This window comes from Delphinapterus leucas, chromosome 3, assembly GCF_059928025.1.
Source record: "Delphinapterus leucas isolate spDelLeu-1000000601 "Yukka" chromosome 3, BTC_Dleu_Yukka2, whole genome shotgun sequence".
NCBI classification, from domain to species: Eukaryota; Metazoa; Chordata; class Mammalia; order Artiodactyla; family Monodontidae; genus Delphinapterus; species Delphinapterus leucas.
In genome coordinates, this window is record NC_143131.1 from 79,800,180 (window position 1) to 79,824,350 (window position 24,171).

At 36.3% G+C, this 24,171-nt stretch overlaps 1 protein-coding gene across 5 annotated transcripts in view; it reads left to right on the top strand.

Moving 5' to 3' along the window:
* Positions 1-24,171, top strand: part of LNPEP (leucyl and cystinyl aminopeptidase) — a 106,553-nt gene that overhangs the window by 13,157 nt on the left and 69,225 nt on the right. Inside the window, exon 2 of one of the 5 annotated variants that reach the window (XM_089909138.1) lies at positions 13,240-13,936. The exons of the other annotated variants lie outside the window; for them this stretch is intronic. The gene's annotated coding sequence lies outside the window, so the exon portion shown is untranslated. The remainder of the gene's footprint in view (positions 1-13,239; positions 13,937-24,171) is intronic. 5 annotated transcript variants of the gene reach the window in all.

Consider the following 24,171-nt stretch of genomic DNA (forward strand, 5'->3'; position numbering starts at 1 on the left):
TTATATACTCTTAAAAATTATTGTGGACCCCTAAGAGCTTTTGTTTGTGTGGGTTGTCTCTAGATACTTACCATATCTGGATACTTAGAACACTGAGAGATTTTTTAAATGTTTATTAACATATTTCATAATAATAATAAAAAGACTTTTACATGTTAACATAAATAACATTTTAAATAAAATAACTATTTCCAAAACAAAAATATTAGTGAGAGACATTATTTTACATTGTTGCAATTGTTTTTAATGTCTGGCATAACAGAAGACAACTGGATTTTCACATTTGCTTCTGTGTTCAATCTGTTATATAAAGCATCATGTAGCCTATGGAAAACTCCACTGTACACTCATGAGAGAATGGGCATGGAAACAGCAAATAACATCTGATTATGAAAATAGTTTTGACCTTGAAGACTGGCTGAAAGAGTATCAGAAATTCCTAGGGGTACCCATACCACATCTTGAGAACTGTTACTCTAAACGTTAAACCTGTCTTTTATAGAGACTGGGGTGGAATACCTTAGGAATCCGCAGCAGGTAGAAAGTGGGGCTGTTGGAATTGGGCAGCAAGTTTCTTAAGACAGATCTAGGTCACAGGAGAAGGAAATGTTCTAGCCAGGCATATCTGACAAACCACACATCAGATGCCTTTGTTATTTGAGTATTCTACAGTCATTTATTTCATCCCTGGATGGTTCTAAACTAGGGAGGACACAGAATTACTTAAAATTTTTTAATTAGCTTTAAAAAATAAAAATTGATTTTTATCTATCTTCTGTTTATATCTGAAGGGTTTTCTTCTTTTTTATTATTAAAAAAAAACAACTTTATTGTTATTTTTTGGTGGTTGCCAAGCCATGATGTTCCATTTGGATCAATCATTTTACATTTATTAGTTCCTATCAGACCTATCCATTTATTGAAGTATAGTTGATTTACAATATTATGTTAGTTTCAGGTGTGCAGCAAAGTGATTCAATTTGTTTTATATATATATATTTCAGATTATTTTCCATTATAGGTTATTACAAGATACGGAATATAGTTCCCTGTGCTATACAGTAAATCCTTGTAATTAATCTATTTTATGTATAGTAGTGTGTATCTGTTAATCTCATATTCCTAATTTATCCCTCTCCCCCTCCCCCCTTTTCCCTTTTGGTGACCGTAAACTTGTTTCCTATGTCTGTGAGCCTGTTTCTGTTTTGTAAATAGATTCATTAGTATTATTTTTTAGATTCCACATGTAAGTGATATTATATAATAATTGCCTTTGTCTGTCTGACTTACTTCACTAGTATGATTTTCTTTAGATCCATTCATGTTGCTGCAGGTGGCAATATTTCATTCTTTTTTATGACTGAATAATATATATACCCATATATATATATATATATATATATATATATCCACCACATCTTCTTAAACCAGTTGTCTGTTGATGGGCACTTGGGTTTTCAACAAGCTGCCCCTCTTTCCCAAAACCCTCTACTTCCAACATACACATAATATGGAAATATCATTTAACTTCTCAGTCCTTTGGTGACTTCTTAGACTTATCTTAATTTTGATGAATTAAAGTCCTGCAAGGTTAAGTTTAATTATTTTTTTCTACTTGTCCTGATCTACTGAGTCCAAAATGATAGAAAATCCTTTGTCCCATGCCTGTCCCACCATAGAATGATTTAGACCTTTAAGAGAACTAGAATCAACTCTCTTTTTTTCTGTGGGTTCTTTGGGACCATGAATGACTAGGATTGATCTACTTAAACTATCTTCCCCTTCAAAAAATATCTGTGCCCCCCATGTTCATAGCAGCATTATTTTCTGTAGCCAAGACATGGAAACAACCTAAATGTTCATCTATGGATGAATGGATAAAGAAGTTGGGGGTGTGTGTGTGTGTGTGTGTGTACGTATATGTATATATGTGTGTGTATATATACACACATGCAGTGGAATATTATTCAGCCATAAAAAGAGGAAATCCTACAATTTGCAACAACATGAATGGACCTAGAGGCTAAGTGAAATAAGTCAGGGAAAGACATATACTGTATGATCTCACTTATATATGGAATCCAAGGAAAAAAAAAAAAACCCATACACAAACACACATCAAACTCATAGGAAAAGAAATCAGATTTGTGGTTACCAGAGGTGCAGGGGAGGGGGAGGGGAAGTTGGAGGAAAGTGGACAAAAGGTACAAACTTACAGTTATAAGGTAAATAAGTACTAGGGATATAATGTGCAACATGATGACTGTAGTTAAGACTGCTTTGTGATATATAGGAAAGTTGTTAAGACAGTAGATCCTAAGAGTTCTCATCATGAGGAGAATTTTTTTTTTTATTATATCTATATGAGGTGATGGATGTTAAATAAACCTATTGTGGTAATCATTTCACAATATGTGTAAATCAAACCATCATACTGTATACCTTAAATTTACACAGTGATGTATGTCAATTATTTCTCAATAAAACTGGGGGAAAAAACTGTCTTCTCTTTCTCTACCCCCCAAATAAGACTTATGGTGAACTGTGATGAAATGCAGACATGGACATCCTGGCATGTGCATGTATGTTAAGCCAACTGAACTTAAAAGTTCTGTAAAACTTCTGTAAAAGTATATGATATACCCACCCATCCTAACCCATCTATTTAAAGTACCTTGAAATATTTGTATACTTACTAACATTATAGAGAATTACCCCTTCACTGTGTTCGTGTTTATAGTGTCAGGAATATTTTTTAACAGAAGACCTTTTATGGTTCCTTTGGGTTAGTGGACAAAAAATAATTGTGGAACAAAAGCCTGGAGTGTGGCATGTGAATGTGCAGTAATTGTTCAAATGAATAAGCCTCTCAGATTGGTCTTTGTATAATTAAAATCAGAGTACCAAAATGTTCGATATTCCTGATTCTTGGTGTTACATTTTTTAAAGTCAAAGAAAATAAAATCCCTCCCTCTTTCCCCATTCCTAGGCAACCACTGATCTGTTTTCTCTCACTATAGATTAGCTTACATTTTCTGGAATTTTACGTAAATGGAATTATATAGATTTTATATAAATGGAATCATACACTATTGTTTTGGGCCTGTCTTCTTTCACTCAGCATAATTATTTTATTTTGAGACTCATCCAAATAATATCAGTAGTTCCCCCCCTTTTTTGTTTTGCTTTTTTTATTGCTGAATAGTATTCCATTATATGGATAGATCATAATTTGTTTATCCATTCACCTCTTAATGGACATTTGTTTCCAGTTTTGGGTTATTATAAATCTCCTGTGATCATTCAAGTACAAGTCTTTGTGTAGACATTTGTTTTTGTTTCTCTTGGGTAAATACCTAGGATATGATTGGTTGGGTCATCTAGTAGCTGTATGTTTCAACTTTTTAAGAAACTGCCAACTGTTTTCCAAAATGGTTTTACCACCTCACGTTTCCATCAGCAATGTATGATAATACTTATTCTTCACATCCCTGCCAAAATTTGGTATGATTAGTCTTTTTAATATTAGCCAATCCAAATGGGTGTGTAATGGTATCTCTTTGGTTTTAATTGGCATTTCCCTGATGACTACTGATGTTAAGCATGTTTTCATGTGTTTTTTTGGCCATTAGTTCATTTTCTTTTGTGAAGTGGCTGTTCAAATCTTCTGCCCACTGTTTTGAGTTGTAAGAGTTCTTTGTGTATTCTGGATACTAGTTTATGCAAAGATATAAATATATTTGTGTAATATATATGTATCATATGTATTGTACAAACATATATAATAGTTCCATATATATAAAAACACTAAAGACTCTATCATTTTCTGGTCTCCATAGTTTTTTGTTAAGAAATCCATGGTATTTGAATTATTGTTATCCTATATGTAATATGTCACTTTTTTTTTCCTAGCTGGTTTCAAGTTTTCCTTTGCTTTTTTTTTTTTTACATCTTTATTGGAGTATAATTGCTTTACAATGGTGTGTTAGTTTCTGCTTTATAACAAAGTGAATCAGTTATACATATACATATGTTCCCATATCTCTTCCCTCTTGCATCTCCCTCCCTCCCGCCCTCCCTATCCCACCCATCTAGGTGGTCACAAAGCACCGAGCTGATCTCCCTGTGCTATGCGGCTGCTTCCCACTAGTTACCTATTTTATGTTTGGCAGTGTATATATGTCCATGCCACTCTCTCACTATGTCACAGCTTACCCTTCCCCCTCCCCATATCCTCAAGTCCATTCTCTAGTAGGTCTGTGTCTTTATTCCTGTCTTACCCCTAGGTTCTTCACAACATTTTTTTTTTCTTAAATTCCATATATATGTGTTAGCATATGGTATTTGTCTTTCTCCTTCTGACTTACTTCACTCTGTATGACAGACTCTAGGTCCATCCACCTCATTACAAATAGCTCAATTTCTTTTCTTTTTATGGCTGAGTAATATTCCATTGCATATATGTGCCACATCTTCTTTATCCATTCATCCGATGATGGACACTTAGGTTGTTTCCATCTCCTGGCTATTGTAAATAGAGCTGCAATGAACATTTTGGTACATGACTCTTTTTGAATTATCGTTTTCTCAGGGTATATGCCCAGTAGTGGGATTGCTGGATCATATGGTAGTTCTATTTGTAGTTTTTTAAGGAGCCAACATACTGTTCTCCATAGTGGCTGTACCAATTCACATTCCCACCAGCAGTGCAAGAGTGTTCCCTTTTCTCCACACCCTCTCCAGCATTTATTGTTTGTAGATTTTTTGATGATGGCCATTCTGACTGGTGTGAGATGATATCTCATTGTAGTTTTGATTTGCATTTCTCTAATGATTAGTGATGTTGAGCATTCTTTCATGTGTTTGTTGGCAGTCTGTATATCTTCTTTGGAGAAATGTCTATTTAGGTCTTCTGCCCATTTTTGGATTGGGTTGTTTGTTTTTTTGTTATTGAGCTGCACTGAGCTGCTTGTAAATTTTGGAGATTAATCCTTTGTCAGTTGCTTCATTTGCAAATATTTTCTCCCATTCTGATGGTTGTCTTTTGGTCTTGTTTATGGTTTCCTTTGCTGTGCAAAAGCTTTGAACTTTCATTAGGTCCCATTTGTTTATTTTTGTTTTTATCTCCATTTCTCTAGGAGGTGGGTCAAAAAGGATCTTGCTGTGATTTATGTCATAGAATGTTCTGCCTGTGTTTTCCTCTAAGAGTTTGATAGTTTCTGGCCTTACATTTAGGTCTTTAATCCATTTTGAGCTTATTTTTGTGTATGGTGTTAGGGAGTGTTCTAATCTCATACTTTTACATGTACCTGTCCAGTTTTCCCAGCACCACTTATTGAAGAGGCTGTCCTTTCTCCACTGTACATTCCTGCCTCCTTTATTGAAGATAAGGTGACCATATGTGCGTGGGTTTATCCCTGGGCTTTCTGTCCTGTTCCATTGATCTATATTTCTGTTTTTGTGCCAGTACCATACTGTCTTGATTACTGTAGCTTTGTAGTATAGTCTGAAGTCAGGGAGCCTGATTTCTCCAGCTCCGTTTTTTGTTCTCAAGATTGCTTTGGCTATTCGGGGTCTTTTGTGTTTCCATACAAATTGTGAAATTTTTTGTTCTAGTTCTGTGAAAAATGCCAGTGGTAGTTTGATAGGGATTGCATTGAATCTGTAGATTGCTTTGAGTAGTAGAGTCATTTTCACAATGTTGATTCTTCCAATCCAAGAACATGGTATATCTCTCCATCTATTTGTATCATCTTTAATTTCTTTCATCAGTGTCTTATAATTTTCTGCATACAGGTCTTTTGTCTCCTTAGGTAGGTTTATTCCTAGATATTTTATTCTTTTTGTTGCAATGGTAAATGGGAGTGTTTTCCTGATTTCACTTTCAGATTTTCATCATTAGTGTATAGGAATGCCAGAGATTTCTGTGCATTAATTTTGTATCCTGCTACTTTACCAAATTCATTGATTAGCTCTAGTAGTTTTCTTGTAGCATCTTTAGGATTCTCTATATATAGTATCATGTCATCTGCAAACAGTGACAGCTTTATTTCTTTCAAGTTTTCCTTTACTTTTGATTCTTAGGAGTTCGATTGTGTCTTGGCTTGGTTTTCTTTGGACTTAGTTTTTTTTGATGTTCATTGAACTTCTTGAATCTGTAAATTCGTGTCTTTCACCATATTTACAAAGTTTTGGGCCATTGTTTCTTTGGATAATATTTTTGCCCGAGTATTTTATTTTTTTTCCTGTAATTCTGGGACTCCAATTACATATGTGTTTTTAGTTCTTTTGATATTTCCTAATGGTATTTGAGGCACTGCTTATTTTTTCTCATTCACTCTCTCTCTGTTCTTCAAACTGAATGATTTCTGTTTTTCTTTAGGAAATGTTTACTGTCTGCTATGAGAATCATAATTAAAATTGACCTTCAGTTGAGCTTCTAATCCCCTGAAAAATAGCTGGAGTTAACAGCTGTAGCGAAACTTGGTTCAATGAATAAATCTAAATTATAACTTTAAAAAAATCCTATGCAGTATGATTTGTTGTAAACTTTGTTGTTAATTGAAATGCATTTTTAAGCAAGTTGGCCAAATTATGAGGTACAGGGGTGTCATTTCCTATATTGGTACTCTTATCATCCGGCACACTGAGTTCTATGTCCCAACAAGCTTCGGTGCAGTTATTTTTTCCCAATGATGACCATATGTTATGTCTAGTCTTTGTAAGAAGGTGGGAAAGTAGTAAAATGTGTTAGAAATATTTGCATCCAAAAACAAAGTTTAAAAATTAGTAAAGTTTCATCACTTAGCCAGAAAATGCCTATATTAGTAATTATACAGATTCTCTCATCTCAGTGATCATGTTTTACTGTACCAGGATTCAACTAGTACTACAGGGAAAAAAGGAGACACACACAGATACATTTTCTCAAAAAATCAACTACAAGGATGACATGAGAAATTTCTCTAAAAATATAATTTTTCAATACATATCTGATCTCTGTTTTGTCTGAGATCCGGATGAAACCATGCTGCTCAGTCTTGAACTGTCAGCTTGTCTTTTCCTTTCAATGACTTTTATTCTTCTGGTTTGGTCTTAAAGTCTTGAGAATTCATTTTATTGTAAATTGTAAAAACTGATTAAAAAATTATTCTCTTTGTTCCTTTTAAAGGAAAGAAGGATATCTAGATTAGCATAATAACTTGTAGCATCTTGTAGACCTGTTATTTTAGTTGATGAGTGCTTGGACAATGTTAAGATGTTGTATTACCTAAAAAGGACTCCGTTTTTTAAAAAAAAATGTCTCCCACAGTGCAAGAACACATGACTTCTCTGAGGTTGCTTAACCATTTCCTTTAAGTCTGAGAAAGTGGTTATTTTCAAAATCACCCAGCTGAAATTTGGGTCGAACTAAACTTAGCTGAACAGTTCTGTGGGTTAAACTCACTTACTGTTTCACTTCCTTCTTCCTGTAGAAAAGTTAAAGTTTAAAAATTAAAAAAAGAAATCTCCTTGGTTCCAGTCATTTTTGCTAATCAGTTGAATGACTTTGGACAAAAGTTTATTGTTTTATCTATAAAACATAATAGGTTTAGAGGGTCTCTAAAAAAGCTTCTGTTTTTCTGAAATAGCAAACAATAAAGTTTCAGTAAAATGAGCACGCATTGTTTTATATTTGGATAATTTCATAATCGTAATGAGCCGGGGGAGGGAGGGAGTTTAACGTACTGCCCATAATGGAATAGTAATACAGTGAATGCAGTTGGACTAAATCAAACAGCACTCTTTGAGTACCTACTAAGTGCTGGCTCAGAGAATTGTGGAAACCACAGTGCCATTGTCTGACACATTGTTGTGTTAATCTCTGAGGCCATCCTGAACCTCAGCTCTTCAGCTCTGATCTAGAGGTGGCTCTGTGATCACCCTTGCCCAACTCCAAAGGCTGTGAAGACATGGAACATGTCCCCAGCGCAAGGAGTCTGGTTTGACACTCCTCGGCTACTTTAAGTTATGTCACATGGTTTAGGGTTTAGCTACTGCAGTTCAGAAAAATGTGAGTTTGGAACTCAGTGCCACTTCCTAGCAAGTCCTTCACCTCCCTGACACTTCTTCATCCATAGAATGTTGTGGGGATTAAATTAAATGAGATGACACATGTAAAATGTTGATTACATAATACAGAAAACTAATAATTATTGAGCACTTACTGTGTGCTAGGCTCTGTTCTAAATGTTTTACATGTATCTCATTTACTTCTCACAACTCAGATAGATACTGTTATTATCTCCATTTTACAGATAAGCAAACTGAGCTTGGAAAGATGAAGTAACTTGCTCAGGGTTACACAGGAAATGGCAGAGCAGTGTGGATCCAGAGACATTCTTAACTACTACGCTGTGTTCAGCTCATTGCTAGCATGTGCTAAACCTCTCAGTGAATGTTGAGTTTTATCATCTTCATTATTGGTGGTGGTGTTAGAATGGTGGGTGGTGATTATGAACTTGGTTTTACTTTTTTCAGTGTCTAACCTGGTCCTGTTTCTGGGACACCAGGTAGAGCAGCCTCACATCCACTGATGAGGGAGTGAGAAACTATGAAGTCAAGTACATCAAGGCCCTTGGGCTTTGGGAGAAAAGCCCACAGCTGCACACAGGATTTTTGTGTAAAGAATGTGAAGTGTTCTGAATTCCCAGTGTTCCATTCTCTCCTTATGTGTCTGAGTTGGAATCTAAAATAACCATGAGGCCCTGCATATGTTCCATTTCAAAGATGCCAGAGAATCATAGAACTAGTATGTACAATATAATCTTAATTTTGTTTTAGGAGGATAAATTAGTCTATAAGAATAGTACATCCAAAACATGAATAGTTTACTATGTGGATGGGAAAATTAGTCATCTTTTGCTGCATAATAGATCACAGAACTTAATGGCTTAAAACAGCAACCATTTATTTGCTCATGGTTTTGTATGTCAGCAATTCGTGCTGGGCTCAGCGAATGTTTCTTCCACCGCTCTTGCCTGAGGTCACTTGTAGAAGCCATCATCTGGAGCTTAATTTGGAGCTGGAAGGTTCACTCCCATATCTGGCAGTTAGCACTGTCTGTTGGCTGGGCTTGTTTTTCCATGTGGTTCCTCACCCACAAGGAGGCTAGCTCAGATTTCTTCTCACGGGGCTCCCAGGTCAGCAAAAGAGAAATAGTGAAAGCTACAAGGCCTCTTAAAACCTGGGATTGGAAATTTTACAGTGTTGCTTCTGCTGCATTCCATTGCTTAAAGCAAGTTACAAGGCCAGTACAGATTTAAGGGTTGGAGATAGACTCCAATTTCTAATAGGAGGTCCCATGAGAGATTAATAGCAAATTCTATCCTGGTATCCAGGTTTGTTGATTTCACTATCTAGGGCCATTTCTAAGACACCTCAACAGTGTTAACAATTTTTCATTAATTTAATAAATTAAATTGACAGATTAAAACATGACCTGTACATGTTGGAAGGCGTTTCCTGTTTTCTACATATGAAAAGTAGAAAATATAAATAATAAAAACACTCAAAATACCTATAACTCCACCTTTCGGAAATAACCACTAACATTTTTATTTACAGTGTATCCAGCAAGATGAATGTTCATTTAAAATTCTATAACCTGCCTCTTAATACTATATTTTGAACACCTTTTCAAAGGTGTTCAAAGGTGTAAAATAGATGTAAATAATTTTTATGTATGCATAATACTTTATTGGGTGTGAATACACCTATTCCCTGATGTTACACATATAGGTTTTTTCCTTTTTTATTGCTATGTTAACAAAACTACTGTAAGCACTCTTATACATGTGTCTCTGCAGTTACTCTTAGGAGAAATTCCTCGTGGAGTTACTTGTTCAAAGAACGTATTTTAGGCTTTTGACGTGTATTGATGAGACATGATTTTTAAAATTACCTAGTTTCAACTCACTAATGAGTATAACATTGCAGAGCTAGGTTCTTAAGTGTTATAGTAAAATTGTTCTTTAGACGTTCACAAGTAAATGCATACATTGTAGTTTGTGTTTGGGGAAACGGATGTGTGCTCTTGACTGTCAGGATGAACTCCTAGGTGTGAGCCTTAGACTTATATCAACGTCCCTTTAACATGATCTCAAACATAATAAATAATTTTAAAAGCTTGTTAAAAATGGAAACCATAAAGAAAACTACATTCCTTTAGCATTTCAAGTCAAAATGTGTAAACTTAGTTGCTAATAACATCTTATTGGCTAAAGTTTTTATTTTGCTTGTGGGTCCACTGATTAGAGTTCTACTTCATCTTCTTCCATATGTATGTGCTACCCGTGATACATCTGTCATTTCCAGGTCCTTTTTTTCTTTTTTTTTTTTTTTTTCAAGTGGTTTGAGAACTTTGGAGCTTGGGGTAAACATTTTTCGAGGACACCCTCTTGCCCAATCTTTTTTGTTTTTCTTGCTAATACTTAATTTGGCAGCAGTGTTAATTTTGGGGACTCGCCTTTGTAGGGTCTTTCTGGTGCATAGCTCAGTTTTCATAGGAACAATTTTCTTTTTGTATTTTTTTCATTTAATGCAATACTTAATTATTGCATAACTGTAATTATAATGTTTACTAGCATAAACTGACTTGCGAGCAGACACTAATTCTTGGTGTCTGCTTTGGTGGGGGAATAAGTGCTTGAACCTTCTAGAGAGTAGCCCTTTAGTTGGAGACATTCAGTGGGCACTTGGCATCAGAAAATGTTGCACAGAGGGAATGGGGCACGTTGCTTAATTCGGAGTTTTGTTAAGTGGGCATAGGTTAAAAGAACATATACCTTGTTTGTTGAGGTAGAAAATGTCCTTCCTTTACTGAAGGAAATGACTCCTTCCTCATTTTTCAATTCTTGTTTTACAGTTAAGGTTTGTACTAAACTTCAGGTGTTTATTTGTTCCTCTTGTTGATCCTTTACATTAAAGTCTATATCTGAAGCATTTCACGGTGGGATTCTTTATGTGCTATGGCTCTTGTTTCTGTTTGGTACTCTCCTTGGTCATTGGCATTCCCTGGTGAAACACCTCCTTTTCATCTTAAATGTTCTCCTTGATATTTAAAATAATGTACTTCATAGCTGCAACATTAAACTAGCAAGTAGTTCATCTTCTTTACTCCTTCCCTCTAGCAATGAAATGTTGATTTTTGCTCAAAGGACCACAAAACTGCACAGAAAAATAGCAGCTGTGATTAGACTCAGTAAATATAATGCAGTGTAGAATTTGAAAATGGTAGAAAATTTATCGACTGAATGTTTTAGTTTGGTAAAGTAAAATCAGTGTCTGTGTAATGCTGCCTTTTAGGTTATTTCAGCCAGAAAATGTTGAGCATTATATAAGTTTAAATTGCCTTCTTACAAATTGTAGCTGTCATTGGATATCTGAGCTTTATTGTGTAAGTGCAATTATAGCAAATGAGTGTGGCCTTTAGATATGCTTAATCCCTAGGGATATTTTGGGAAGAGTTGTAGTGTCTTTACAATCAAGGGAACCATTTGACAAATGTCTTAGGAGTCAGATGACTTAAAATGTAAGACCTGTGTATTAAAATCTCTGAGAATCAGATACAATTATCTGAAGTTATCCTGTTCCACACTGGCTGACGTCCTCTATGGACATTGCTGTTGCTGAGCGTAAAAGACATCAAGAGGTCAGAGTTGTTGCTTATGCTGTCATTTGATATTTATGGTATAGAAGACAAAATGAGGTTTCCAGACTCTTCTTATTTTATGAATTTATTTACTGATATGTGCCGGGAGTGACATTTAAGCATCATATTTTATAATAAAAGGTGTGAGGGGGGAAATTATACTAATGGCTCTTAAAGAGAAATACTAGTGTGCTTGGCTAAAAAGTAGAAGATACATTTATTTGCTTATGATTTTGAAATTCCTACCCTAATTATGTAATATGTTAGCAATAAACTATTAACGTAACACTAAATAATTTGGTGTTATGACCCACTTACCTTATTTGACCCTTATGATAAAGCAGACAGGGAAGTTGTTATTCCCATTTTAACAAGGAGGAGAGTGAGGTTCCAGCACACACTAAGTGGTGGAGCCAGAGCTAGAACCCCCCAGCTTCTCTTCACTATACTTTATGCCTCCTAAACCATAATTGATTTAAATTATATGCTGGCTTTGAGGAGTGAAGAGGAAATGTAGTCTGTAGAATCAATGTCCAGTAAAAATGAAGTACATTGACTCAGAGCTCATAATCACTGAAGTACTACTAGACCTAGCCTCAAAACAGGTGTTAGAGAAGGACTTCCTTAACCTCATAGCTGGCATATTAATCCTGTCTTATTCCAAGCTTCAGTAAACCTGGGTTTAGCTCTCAAAGAGTTTATGAACGGACATGGATGTAATTTTCTTTAATTAATACTTCATTTTAATGTGTTGGGTATTGCTGCTTTGATTTCAACATTTATTGCAGCCTTCTTCCCTACTAGGCACCAGGCATACAAAGATGAATGAGATAAGAGCCCCTCCCTGGAGCAATTATCTAAGTGTGAAGCAAAATTTAAAATTATAGTTCACTTATGCAGAAATTCTCCTCTCTATAGGATAAACCAGACCTTGAAAATTTTCTAAACCTTCTCTTCCTCAACCTGTAATTCTTTGCTAAGCAAAAATTTACCAGGATTAAAATGTATTTTAGAAAGTATATGGAACAGGTTTTGGAACTCAGTATTTCATCCTAAATGTGAGAGGCTGTATAAGCATGTAGTGTACACAACTTCCATTTTCCAGGTTTGAGAGGCTGCCAGTGGTGTGTAGTGTGGAGAGGCTGCAATGACTCATAACTAGGGAATGATTGTTTTGATCTCTTGCTATAGTCTCTGTAGAACATTGGCAGAGCAGCCAGCATAATGAACACTACACAGTCTAATAATAAATAAAACGTTATGGACAATGGCTACCAAGAAGCAAGCCTGCCCTGGATAATCTTCCAAGTTGGCAGGATTACTTTAGAGAGATGACCAGATAATGTCAGGTTTACTATAAATCAAGCTGCTTTTCCTAGATTGTCCATGAAGTTACTGTTGTGGGGGGAAAGAATATCATCTGTGGAAGTCTCACTGGGTTAATTTTTTCAGGACTCATTTAAGCATTTTATTATTGCAGTCCTTCTAACCTTTTCACCCTAAGAGAACAGTTAGGCATCTTAGTTTTTTGTTTTTTTTTTTTGCAGTACGCGGGCCTCTCGCTGCTGTGGCCTTTCCTGTTGCAGAGCACAGGCTCCAGACGTGCAAGCTCAGCGGCCATGGCTCACGGGCCCAGCTGCTCCACGGCATGTGGGATCTTCCCTGACCGAGGCACAAACCCGTGTCCCCTGCATCGGCAGGCGGACTGTCAACCACTGCGCCACCAGGGAAGCCCCATCTTAGTTTTTTACTATTTTAGGGAGGGTAGTGGAACAGGTCAGAGTAGGACATTTGTTGAATTGATTTTAAAAAGCTAAAAGAAACTAGGGATTTGAAAAGATTACATTGGACTAATATATTAAAGAGGGAGAAAAGAGAGGCCTTTGGGCTGAGGAGAGTGGAGAGGTTGGGATACGGGTACAAAGATGAAGTGGCCACACCAGCCATGCGTGTTTGAGAGAAACTGAGATGTTTGCAACATGTTATGGTCTCACATATGGGTCAGAGGCAGAGCAGGCGCAGGCACTGTGCGTGGTGGCTGTGTGTCCTTTCAGGATTTGAGGAAGCGTGGCTTAGAGCCAAGGACCGACTTAGTTTATATATAGGTTTGGCCATTGGGTCACTGAGATTCAGAACAAAGGTGCTAGCTATGAAGATTCCTTTCACATAACTGTAACCTGAACTACTGCAGGATGGTTATATTTCGGCATAATGAGACCCAGAGTTGTGATTACCCTAAATGAAGTGAGTACTTTAAATCAAATGCTTAAAAATGAGGGCACTTTTTTTTTCTTTTGCATTTTCCTACTGAGAAGCACTCAATTAAAATTTTAAATGGAAACTTAAAATAAAAAGGGATTTCCCTTTTTAAGAAAAAATGTACAAAAATCTAAATACAGAAATAGTTAAGTATAGTTTTTTGCTTAAGAATACTTTTGAAGAGATCATAAGAGGTTTCCTTTAAATAGCAGCTCTCTAATCCATTTTAAATACTAGGATTTACCACTGTGCCCCCCCTCAAAGAAAAAAAATTCCCTAGTTTTTTATTTAAGAGGAAGGGTAGAACATATGTTTTTTCTAAATTTGGGTATAGCTAGCATTATCACTGGCTAAATGGTTTTGTGTTTGCCAGGTCTTCTTGAAAGAGGGACAGAGATGTAAGACTGTTGGGCTCTCTGCCTCTAGCTTAGGAGCTAGTTCTGATCTGTCTCTGTAATGCAACTAGACTTTTGAGGAGTAGTAGAAATTCGTCTTGGAGATCCACCAGGACTTGATATATGTGGATTTTTAGGCAAGTTTCTGGGAGAACATGAATTAGAGCCAATAACACTGATTTCTTGCCCTCCACCAGCATGTTTTGCTTAATTTTCTATTGTTTCTCTGTTTTCTATTTCATTGATTTCTGCCCTTTATTATTTCTCCTTCTTACGTACGTTTAATTTGCTATTCTTTTCTAACTTCTTAGGGTGGAAACTTAGATCATTAATTTTAAGCCTTTTTCTTTTTCTTTTTAACATCTTTATTGGAGTATAATTGCTTTACAATGGTGTGTTAGTTTCTGCTGTATAACAAAGTGAATCAACTATACATATACATATATCCCAATATCCCCTCCCTCTTGCATCTCCCTCCCACCCTCACTATCCCACCCCTCTAGGTGGTCACAAAGCACCCAGCTGATCTCCCTGTGCTATGCGGCTGCTTTGCACTAGCTATCTGTTTTATATTTGGCAGTGTATATATGTCCATGCCACTCTCTCACTTCGTCCCAGCTTACCCTTCCCCCTCCCCATGTCCTCAAGTCCATTATCTACGTCTGAGTCTTTATTCCTCTCCTGCCCCTAGGTTCTTCAGATATATATATATATTTATTTATTTATTTTTAGATTCCATATATATGTGTTAGCATACAGTATTTGTTTTTCTCTTTCTGATTTACTTCACTCTGTATGACAGACTCTAGGTCCATCCACCTCACTGCAGATAGCTCAATTTCGTTTCTTTTTATGGCTAATATTCCATTGTATATAGGTGCCACATCTTCTTTATCCATTCATCTGTCTGTGGACACTTAGGTTGCTTCCATGTGCTGGCTATTTTAAGTAGAGCTGCAGTGAACATTGTGGCACATGACTCTTTCTGAATTATAGTCTTCTCAGGGTATATGCCCAGTAGTGGGATTGCTGGGTCGTATGGTGGTTCTATTTATTATTTTTTAAGGAACCTCCATACTGTTCTCCATAGTGGCTGTATCAATTTACATTCCCACCAACAGTGCAAGAGGGTTCCCTTTTCTCTACACCCTCTCCAGCATTTATTGTTCTAGATTTTTAGATGATGGCCATTCCGACCAGTGTGAAGTGATACCTCATTGTAGTTTTGATTTGCATTTCTCTAATGATTAGTGTCGTTGAACATACTTTGATGTGTTTCTTGGCAATCTGTATATCTTCTATGGAGAAATGTCTATTTAGGTCTTCTGCCCATTTTTGGATTGGGTTGTTTGATTTTTTAATATTGAGCGGCATGAGCTGCTTGTATATTTTGGAGATTAATCCTTTGTCAGGTGCTTCATTTGCAAGTATTTTCTCCCATTCTGAGGGCTGTCTTTTGGTCTTGTTTATGGTTTCCCTTGCTGTGCAAAAGCTTTTAAGTTTCATTAGGTCCCATTTGTTTATTTTTATCTTTATTTCCATTTCTCTAGGAAGTGGGTCAGAAAGGATCTTGCTGTGATTTATGTCATAGAGTGTTCTGCCTATATTTTCCTCTAAGAGTTTTATAGTGCCTGGCCTTACATTTAGGTATTTAATCCATTTTGAGTTTATTTTTGTGTATGGTGTTAGGGAGCGTTCTAATTTCATTCTTTTACATGTAGCTGTCCAGTTTGCCCAGCACCACTTATAGAAGAGGCTGTCGTTTCTCCATTGTATATTCGTGCCTCCTTTATCAAAAATAAGGTGACCATATGTGCATGGGTTTACCTCTGGGCTTTCTATCCTGTTCCATTGATCTATATTTCTGTTTTTGTGCCAGTAACATACTGTCTTGATTAGTGTAGCTATGTGGTATAGTCTGAAGTCCGGGAGCCTGATTCCTCTACCTCCGTTTTTCTTTCTCAAGATTGCTTTGGCTTTTCTGGGTCTTCTGTGTTTCCATACAAATTGTGAAATTTTTTGTTCTAGCTCTGTGAAAAATACCATTGGTAGTTTGATAGGGATTGCACTGAATCTGTAGATTGCTTTGGGTAGTATAGTCATTTTCACAATGTTGATTCTTCCAGTCCAAGAACATGGTATATCTCTTGATCTGTTGGTATCATCTTTAATTTCTTTCATCAGTGCCTCATAGTTTTCTGCGTAGAGGTCTTTTGTCTCCCTAGGTAGGTTTATTCCCAGGTATTTTATTCTTTTTGTTGCAGTGGTAAATGGGAGTGTTTCCTTAATTTCTCTTTCATATTTTTCATCATCAGTATTTAGGAATGCAAGAGATTTCTGACCATTAATTTTGTATCCTGCAACTCTACCAAATTCATTGATTAGCTCTAGTAGTTTTCTGGTAACATCTTTAGGATTCTCTGTGCATAGTATCATGTTGTCTGCAAACAGTGACAGCTTTACTTCTTCTTTTCCAATTTGGATTCCTTGTATTTATTTTTCTTCTCTGATTGCTGTAGCTAAAACTTCCAAAACAGTGTTGAATAATAATGGTGAGAGTGGGCAACCTTGTCTTGTTCCTGATCCAAGTGGAAATGGTTTCAGTTTTTCACCATTGAGGACGATGTTGGCTGTGGGTTTGTCATATATGGCCTTTATTATGTTGAGGTAAGTTCCCTCTGTGCCTACTTTCTGGAGGGTTTTTATCATAAATGGGTGTTGAATTTTGTCAAAAGCTTTTTCTGCATCTATTGAGATGACGTATGGTTTTTATTCTTCAGTTTGTTAATGTGGTGTATCACATTGATTGATTTGTGTTTATTGAAGAATCCTTGCATTCCTGGGATAAACCCCACTTGATCATGGTGTATGATCCTTTTAATGTGCTGTTGGGTTCTTTTTGCTAGTATTTTGTTGAGGATTTTTTCATCTATGTTCATCAGTGTTATTGGCCTGTAGTTTTCTTTCTTTGTGACATCTTTGTCTGGTTTTGGTATCAGAGTGATGGTGGCCTCGTAGAATGAGTTTGGGAGTGTTCCTCCCTCTGCTCTATTTTGGAAGAGTTTGAGAAGGATGGGTGTTTGCTCTTCTCTAAATGTTTGATAGAATTCACCTGTGAAGCCATCTGGTCGTGGGCTCTTGTTTGTTCGGAGATTTTTAATCACAGTCTCAATTTCAGTGCTTGTGATTGGTCTGTTTATATTTTCTATTTCTTCCTGGTTGAGTCTCAGAAGATTGTGCTTTTCTAAGAATTTGTCCCATTTCTTCCCAGTTGTCCATTTTATTGGGATATACTTGTTTGTAGTAATCTCTCATGATCCTTTGTATTTCTGCAGTGTCAGTTGTTACTTCTTTTTGATTTCTCATTCTATTGATTTGAGTCTTGTCCCGTATTTCTTGATGAGTCTGGCTAATGGTTTATCAATTTTGTTTATCTTCTCAAAGAACCAGCTTTTAGTTTTATTGATCTTTGCTATCGTTTCCTTCATTTCTTTTTCATTTATTTCTGATCTGATCTTTATGATTTCTTTCCTTCTGCTAACTTAGGGGTTTTTTTGTTTTTCTTTCTCTAATTGCTTTAGATGAAAGGTTAGATTGTTTATTTGAGATGTTTGTTTTTTCTTGAGGTAGGATTGTATTGCTATAAACTTCCCTCTTAAAACTGCTTTTGCTGCATCCCATAGGTTTTGGGTCGTAGTGTTTTCATTGTCATTTGTTTCTAGGTATTTTTTGCTTTCCTCTTTGCTTTCTTCAGTGATCTCTTGGTTTTAAGTAGTATATTGTTTAGCCTCTGTGTATTTGTATTTTTTACAGATTTTTTCCTGTAATTGATATCTAGTCTCACAGCATTGTGGTCGGAAAAGATACTTGATACAATTTCAATTTTCTTAAATTTACCAAGACTTGATTTGTGACCCAAGATATGAACTATCCTGGAGAATGTTCCATGAGCACTTGAGAAGAAAGTGTATTCTGTTGTGTTTGGATGGAATGCCCTTATCAGTTAAGTCCATCTTGTTTAATGTATCATTTAAAGCTTGTGTTTCCTTATTTATTTTCATTTTGGATGATCAGTCCATTGGTGCAAGCAGGGTGTTAAAGTCCCCTACTATGATTGTGTTACTGTCAATTTCCCCTTTTATGGCTGTTAGCATTTGCCTTGTGTATTGAGGTGCTCCTATGCTGGGTGCATAAGTATTTACAATTGTTATATCTTCTTCTTGGATCGATCCCTTGATCATTATGTAGTGTCCTTCTTTGCCTCTCCTAATAGTCTTTCTTTTAAAGTCTGTTTTGTCTGATATGAAAATGGCTACTCCAGCTTTCTTTTGATTTCCATTTGCATGGAATATGTTTTTCCATCCCCTCACTTTCAGTCTGTATGTGTCTCTAGGTTTGAAGTGGGTCTCTTTGTAGACAGCATATGTACGGGCCTTGTTTTTGTATCCATTCAGCCAGTCTGTGTCTTGGTGGGAGCATTTAATGCATTTCCATTTAAGGTAATTATCAATATGTATGTTCCTATTACCATTTTTTAAATTGTTTTGGGTTTGTTATTGTAGGTCTTTTCTTTCTCTTGTGTTTCCCACCTAGAGAAGTTCCTTTAGTAGTTGTTGTAAAGCTGGTTTGGTGGTGCTGAATTCTCTTAACTTTTCCTTGTCTGTAAATGTTTTAATTTCTCCATCGAATCCGAATGAGATCCTTGCTGGGTAGAGTAATCTTGGTTGTAGGTTTTTCCTTTTCATCACTTTAAATATGTCCTGCCACTCCCTTCTGGCTTGCAGAGTTTCTGCTGAAAGACCAGCTGTTAACCTTATGGGGATTGTAATGTTATTTGTTGTTTTTCCCTTGCTACTTTTAATATTTTTTCTTTGTATTTAATTTTTGATAGTTTGATTAATATGTGTCTTGGCATGTTTCTCCTTGAATTTATACTGTATGGGGCTCTCTGCGCTTCCGGGACTTGATTAACTATTTCCTTTCCCATATTAGGGAAGTTTTCAACTATTATCTCTTCAAATATTTTCTCAGTCCCTTTCTTTTTCTCTTCTTCTTCTGGGACCCCTATAATTCGAATGTTGGTGCGTTGAATGTTGTTCCAGAGGTCTCTAAGACTGTCCTCAATTCTTTTCATTCTTTTTTCTTTATTCTGCTCTGCAGTTGTTATTTCCACTCTTTTCTCTTCCAGGTCACTTATCCATTCTTCTGTCTCAGTTATTCTGCTATTGATTCTGTGTAGAGAATTTTTTATTTCATTTATTGTGTTGCTCATCATTGTTTGTTTGCTCTTTAGTTCTTCTAGGTCCTTGTTAACTGTTTCTTGTATTTTCTCCATTCTATTTCCAAGATTTTAGATCATCTTTACTATCATTACTTTGAATTCTTTTTCAGGTAGACTGCCATTTCTTCTTCATTTGTTTGGTCTGGTGGGTTTTTACCTTCCTCCTTCATCTGCTGTGTTTCTCTGTCTTCTCATTTTGCTTAAGTTACTGTGTTTGGGGTCTCCTTTTCACAGACTGCAGGTTCATAGTTCCCATTGTTTTTGGTGTCTGCCCGCAGTGGCTAAGTTTGGTTCCGTGGCTTGTGTAGGCTTCCTGGTGGAGGGGACTAGTGCCTGTGTTCTGGTGCATGAGCCTAGATCTTGTCGTTCTGGTGGGTAGGACTGCAACCTGTGGTGTGTTTTGGGATGTCTGCGACCTTACTATGATTTTAGGCAGCCTCTATGCTAATGGGTGGGGTTGTGTTCCTGTCTTGCTAGTTGTTTGGCATAGGGTGTCCTGCACTGTAGCTTGGTGGTTCTTGAATGGAGCTTTGTCTTAGAATTGAGATGAAGATCTCTGGGAGACAGTCTCTGCCCTTTAGTTGGAATGTTTAATCCACTTACAGTTCATGAAATTATTTATGTGGTTGGGTTTAAGTCTACCATTTTACCATTGTTTTCATTTGTCCCTTTTGTTTTTGTTTCTTTCTCTTCTAATACCTTCTTTTTGGGTTGAGTATTTTTTTAATATTTCCTTTTATTTACACTATTGGTTTCATACCTATGCATGTATTAAACTACTTTTTCATTGATTATTCTAGGGCTAATAATATGCAACCTTAACTTTTTAAAGTCTTTTTATAGTCAGAATTGTACCACTTCACATTTTACACCTGACCTTTCTCACTTCCTGCTTCACAGCTCCTACTCCTCAGTTGACACGTCCATTTCTCCTTCTCAATTCACAAATATAATTTAATTCTTATTCACTGTCTCCATTTTTCATGCTCTTGTTATCATACCTTTTATTTCTATATATGTTCAAAACTGCTCACATGTTATTCTTGTTTTATGCAGATAGTTTTAAAACATAGTCTTTAAAAGAAATTTAAGAAGAATAAAAAATATAAACTTTTATTTTTTAATAACTTATTCATCATTTTTTGGTATCTTTCTTTTCTTCCTGAAGATCTGAGTTTCCATATGGTATCATTTCCCTCCAGCTTGAAGAACCTTTTTTATAATTTCTTGTAGTGCACATCTGCTTGAGAAGAACTTTGTCAGCTTTCATTTTATTTGAAAGTACGTTTATCTTGTTTTTGAAGGATTTTTCACTAGATATAATATTCTGAATGGACAATTTTTTTTCTTCTAGCCCCTTAAAAATGTTGTTCTATCATCTTCTGGTCTCCATTGTTGTGATGAGGAGTTAGCATTCTTTGAATTATTTTTCTCCTGTATGTAACATATTGTTTTGGGGCTCCTTTAAAGATTTTCTCTTTCTCTTTAATTTTCAGTAGTTTAACCATGATGAAGCTAGATATGATTTTCTTTGTATTTATTGTCTTGGAGTTTGATTAGATTTTAAGTTTGGGATCTGGTAAATAGTGTTTTCATCAAACAATAAAATTTTAACTATTATTTCTTCAGATATTTTGTCTACTTTATTCTCATGGTCTTCTTCTGGGGCTCCTATTACATATGTGTTAGACCATCTGATATTGTCCCACAAATCTCTGATGCTGTGTTCATTTTTCTTCGACTCTTTTTTTTCTCTTTATTCCTCAAATTGGTAATTGATAGTGATCTGTCAAGTTCATAGACTCTTTCTTCTGCTATGTCCAATCCTGTATTAAGTCTCTTCAATGACTTGTTCATCTTAGTTATTGAACCTTTCAGTCCTAGAAGTTCCATTTTTTTCTCCCATTTGGTTCTTTTTCCTAGTTTTGATTTTTCTGCTGAGATTCCCATCTGTTCATATATTCTCCTCTGTCATTGTTTATAAACACATTTTCCTTTACTTTTTGAGACATGTTTATAATAGCTGCTTTAAAGTCTTTACCTACTTTAGATACTGTATTTTTAAAAAATTGCTCTGTAGAGTGTTGATTTTTGTTTTAGTAGGCAGTTTAGTTCCTGGCTGATCATCTTGTATAGGCTTGGCTTTATATTTTGCTATGGCAGATCTGTGGAAAGCTCAAGGTTTCTTCTCAGGCTCCTTTAACCTAGCAAGACTCATCATCCATATTCTGTTTCTACTGTGGATTTTTATTAGGGCTTGGTTTTAGACTTTGTTAATGTGGATCTAGAGTAGGCCTTACTCTGGGTGTGTCTTTACTCCTAAAGCGAAGCCTTTCTAGTGTCTCACGCTCAGAGTGTTAATGAGTTCTCTTTGTTCGGACTGGGTTAGACTGCCAGTGTTTCCCTTAAGCTGCTTGACCTCTTGTATTTCTATTCCATATTAACCTTAATACAGCCACTCTTTTGTAAGCCTTATGTAATTATGTGTCCTGCATTGGTTAAGGACTCTCAGGAAACCCTTATACAAACTTCTGTGGTCCCCCCTCTGTACAGCTCCCTCCCCTGCAGTGCCCTGTCTCTGCCTCCCAGCCCTGCTCTGCTTGGACTCCAGCTCACTGTACTACAGTTAGGAATATGTCCCAAGGCAGAGAACGAAGCAAATGTGGGCTCACACTTTCCTTCTCTCAGAGGTCACATTCTTGCTCTGTCTGTTGGTGGGTACCTGAAAATAGTTGCATCATTTTGTCCAGTTTAATAGTTGTTTATGAGAGGAGGGAATGTCTGGTACCAATTACTCTGTCATATTGGAAGTGGAAGTCTCCCACAGCATTTTTATATGTATTGAAGTGAACTTTAGGGTAGCTTGAAAGGGAAAAATAAATCTTAGTCTCTCTTAGAGCCAGATAGGTAAAAGTGAGCTTATGGTGCTCATGAACTGAATCATTTCTCTCTGATCTTCCCACCTCCCACCCCCAATTGTCCATTCATTTCTCTTCTCTCTTCACAAGGGAGACAAGGGGGGTGAGGGGAATGGAAGAGAGAGGGACCTTACTTGGATCCTGCATCCTGGGCTATGACCTTGGGCCTGTCAACTGGAAAATTAAATGAGGTTTGTGAAAATGCACTGTTATTAGTGGCAAAAGTAAGAATGTATGCAGGACTTTCTGTGTTTGTATTTTATGACACTGCTTATACTTTGAGGTGTAAGCAAACAGGATGTGTCAGAGAAAGGAACTACAGTACTTAAAACTTCTTCCAAAGTTATTCAGTGTTAATGACTGCCCTTCAGATTCTGGTGAGAAAATGATATATCTAAACTTGTAACTTATTAAAGTGGGCATTGTGGTTAATAGGAAGAGGTTTTCTTTGATTGTGGTCTGGGGGTTGGGTAATGTTTTGCCAGATAAGACTTGTATAGAAAAATCACTTTTTTGTTATAAATTCTAGTCTTTTTCTTTTCTTTTTCAGTTTAAACTTCTTTAAAATAAAGCCTCTTTTTGATGGAAAAGGATTGCTCATTAGAGAAATAGTTACTTTATTTGATAATTAGCCATCCCTTTAGAAATTTAATGAAGCTTCCATTTGGAAATGGTCTAGAAGATATAAATGCTGTCTCACACATAGAGCTTTTAGTTGTATTCAAATATGTCTTAAGGGCCTCAGAAGAAGAGTAATCCTTTATTGTTAGGGCCTAGTTTGAGTATAGCAAGTTGCTATAGTATACCTAATTGAATATACCAATTCTTGTATCTGCCCAAGAAGCCTTATTTAGATTAGGCTTATTCTTTAAAGTTGTTTTGGTTTGTTGATTTGAAAATACATCCCATTTCATTTCATTTTCTCAGAAAATGTGATAGCAGTTTAAAGGGACTAATGTCTGTGGGAAGTTTGCTCCTTTTATTCGAATCGTTCACTATGTTGTTTGCCATAGCTTTACTTTTTGTCCCCTTTTCTAAACTGAACCCCTCATTTAAGCACTTACTCTCTTGCCATCACCCTCTGTGCATTTTCCCTTTAGTTTCTCATCACGTCCTCCCTACATGTTTAACCCTGGATTAACCATCTGCTTTCTCTCTCTTTTTAAATTTTCATTTTAAAAAAATTTTTAATTATGGTAAATTACTACATATAATACGCTTTCTCTTCTTTTAGTCCTGGGCTGGTAAGCACTCTAAAGACATTTATAGAGACTGGAGGTATGACAAATTCCGGTGGGCTTACTGAACTTCCAGGCATGCTTTGTCCCTGGGTCACCCCTGCCTGGTCCTCTCCCATAGCATCTGTTTTTTATTTTTCTCCTCAAGCCTCCTATGCCTTCTCCACAACTGCCTTGGCTCTGGGCAGATGGCCTTGCCACCTCTGTCACAGAGAACACGGAGGCTCTCTGCTTTGCGTGCTCCTGTGTATCCACACTTCTTCCCTAAACTCCACCCTCTGTCCTCCAGGCCTGGAGGGGGAGAGTGCCAAGCTCCCATCGAAGTTAAGTCTCTCTACTGGAGTTCTTGATGTCTTCCTAGCCCTCTGGAATATTCCTCCAGCATTTC